A 3,442-nucleotide genomic window follows, 5' to 3' on the forward strand; every position below is an offset into this window, starting at 1 on the left:
ACCCGCCCTTGGGCCCTAGGCCTCTAAGCTTCAATAGTAAAGCGACATATTCCTTGTCTTCATGGGCTTCCATACGGATGAGCATAACCCAGCCCCTCCTGAAGCCACCCACTTAGTACCACGGGGCTCCATGATGTAAAACCACTCTTGTTGCCATAGGCTGGGAATTGCGGTGAAAGAACCCTTTAGCCAGACGACGTTGGCCGATTTGCTTATCAAAGCACCTCTGCACTCTGCGTGTCTCCCGTCTATTATCTTCGGCCTTACATCGAAGGTCTTGAGCCATAAGCCGAAGTGTGGACAGCTACGGAGGAAAGCCTCACATACGATAATGAATGATGAGATGTGGAGGAGGGAGTCCGGAACTACATCATGGAAATCTAGTCCATAGTAAAACATGAGCCCTCGAACAAAGGGATGAAGGGAGAAGCCTAGACCCCGGAGGAAGTGGGGGATAAATACGACCCTCTCATTAGGTCTAGGAGTAGGGATAACCTGCCCTTGTGCAGGAAGCCTGTGAACGATCTCCGTGGTCAAATACCTCGCCTCCCTGAGCTTCGTGATATCCTCCTCGGTGACAGAGGAAGCCGTCCACCGGCCTTGAAGGCTGGATCCGGACATGGCCTGAGGTTCGAAGAGACTGGTTAAACCTTGGGTGTTGGAACTCGAGGTGGGAAGAGGAGGGAGTAGTGTAGAGGGGAAAGGCGGGTCTCGGCCTCCTTATAAAGATGACGAATATCAAACGTCCCCCACGTGGCCTTAAAGCATGCCTATTCCCAAGGAGTCATACCAACGGGACGGTTGGGTTACCCACGCCCGTGTTGATGAGAATCCCGCAATAAGGGGACATGATCTCCGCTTCGACAAGATGTGCCAATAAAACCACCTCGCAAAGCATGGAGCAACAGGTGGGAAAAATGATTCAAAATAATGGTCGAACCATGACATAATGTCCTGTTGCAAAATCTGTCAGCGGATTGGACTCATGAAAACATTATGCTCTCCATGGTGGTATATGGAATTTGTTTTGCAGAGCCGGACACGATTCTTATGTTGAAGATCTACTTTGGAGTATTCGTAAAAGAAACCCGCTTTGCAATGCTGAAGACAATCTGCGCGTGGACTCATCATCATTGAAGCCTGGTTCAAGGGCTACTGAGGGAGTCCTGGATTAAGGGGTCCTCGGACAGCCGGACTATATGCATATGCTGGACTGTTGGACTATGAAGATAAAAGATAGAAGACTTCGTCCTATGTCCGGATGGGACTCTCCTTTGCATGGAAGCCAAGCTTGGCGGTTAGGATATGAAGATTCCTTTCTCTGTAACTCACTCTGTGTAACCCTAGCCCCCTCCGATGTCTATATAAACCGGAGGGTTTAGTCCGTAGGACAACAACAATCATAATCATAGGCTAGCTTATAGGGTTTACCTCTACGATCTCGTGGTAGATCAACTCTTTTAATACTCATATCATCAAGATCAATCAAGCAGGAAGTAGGGTATTACCTCCATTGAGAGGGCCCAAACCTGGGTAAACATTGTGTCCCCCGCCTCCTGTTACCATTAGCCTTAGACGCACAATTCGGGACCCCCTACCCGGGGTCCGCTAGTTTTGACACCGACACCTGCTAGCAATGTTTTCCTGGATGCGGGTTATACCTTTATCTCACTTTTGGGCAGCTATGATTTGATCCGTAAGGGTAGATTTTGCCACCAAGGTGGAAAGGAATCCTTGAGGAACAATGTGAAGGTTAAGCTTTCGAAATTCCTCATGGAGAAGTGGTTGACTTTGTTGTAACATCAGATTGTTACAATAAGATTTGCGACTTAGTGCATCAGCCATGACATTGGCTTTTCCCGGGGTGTAAGTTACTCCTAAGTCGTAATTCGTGATCAACTCGACCCAATGTCTTTGCCTGAGATTCAAATCCGGTTGGGTGAATATGTATTTCAGACTCTGGTGATCGGTGAAAATTTCGCAACGATTACCGAGAAGGTAATGTCGCTAGGTTTTGAGTGCATGGACTACAGCTGCAAGCTCTAGATCATGTGTAGGATAATTTTCCTCGTGTAGATGCAACTGCCGTGAAGCATAGGCAATTACATGACGATCTTGCATGAGTATGCAACCTTGTCCTTGTCGCGAGGTGTCGCAATAGATGACAAAGTCCTTGGAGAAATCTGGTGGTACCAGTACGGGAGCAGATGTAAGGTATCTTTTTAGTTCCTGAAAACTATGCTCGCACTGTGGGGTCCACTCGAACTTTTTATCTTTCTTAAGGAGTTCAGTTAGAGGTTTAGCAACCTTGGAGAAGTTCTTGACAAAGCGGCGACAATAGCTCGCTAATCCAAAGAAATTCCAAACTTGCTTGACCGATTCAGGTGGAGTCCAATTAAGAACGGCTTGAATTTGCTTGGGATTGACGGCAATACCCTTACCAGAGATTACATGTCCTAGATAGGTCACTTCTGCCAGACAAAATTCACATTTAGAGAATTTGGCATAAAGGCGATGCTCTCAAAGTTTCATCAATACTAGCCTTAGATGCTCGACATGTTCTTCCTCATTCTTGGAGTAGATGAGTATATCATTGAGGTATACCACGACGAATTTATCCAAATACTCCATGAAGATCGAGTTCATTGACCGAGAGAAAGTAGCTGGGGCATTGGTTAAACCAAAGGACATGAAGGTGTACTCGTATTGGCCGTAACGAGTAACAAAGGCCGTTTTGGGAATGTCCCCATTCTTGATTTTGATTTTATGGTAGCCCAACCTCAAATCCATCTTAGAAAAGACTGAGGATCCAGTGAGCTGATCATACAAGTTGTTGATCCTAGGGAGCGGATACTTGTTCTTTATAGTGACCAGGTTGACGGGTCAATAATCTACAACCATCTGATCTGTACCATCCTTCTTCTTGATTAAGAGGACGGGACAAGCCCATGGAGAAGAACTAGGACGGACGAAACCCTTTTTCAAGGACTCATCGAGTTGTTTCTTGAGTTCAGCTAGTTCTAGTGGTGCCATCTTATAGGGTCTCCTAGAGATTGGGACAGTTCCTGGAATAAGATCTATTACGAACTCGACATCCCTGTCAAGTGGAACACCTGGCAGTTCTTTGGGAAAGATATCCGGAATGTCACGGACTACCGGAATGTCCTCGAGGGCTGGCAAAGGACTGGCATTAAGGGAGTAAAGTTGTTGCTTAGCTACTCGGGTCAAGACATTGACTACCTTGCCTAATGGATGTGTAAGTTGAACAGTCCTAGAGAAACAATCAATCTTAGCATGATGGGCTGACATCCAGTCCATACCCAAGATGATATTAATGTTCGAGGATTTGAGAGCTATCAAAGATGCAAGGAAAACAAGTCTATCGAAATGAATTTCATTTCCATGGCTTTCTTTAGAAGTTTGCTATCTAGAACCAGGAGTA

The sequence above is a fragment of the Triticum aestivum genome, chromosome 4B (assembly GCF_018294505.1).
Source record: "Triticum aestivum cultivar Chinese Spring chromosome 4B, IWGSC CS RefSeq v2.1, whole genome shotgun sequence".
NCBI classification, from domain to species: domain Eukaryota; kingdom Viridiplantae; phylum Streptophyta; class Magnoliopsida; order Poales; family Poaceae; genus Triticum; species Triticum aestivum.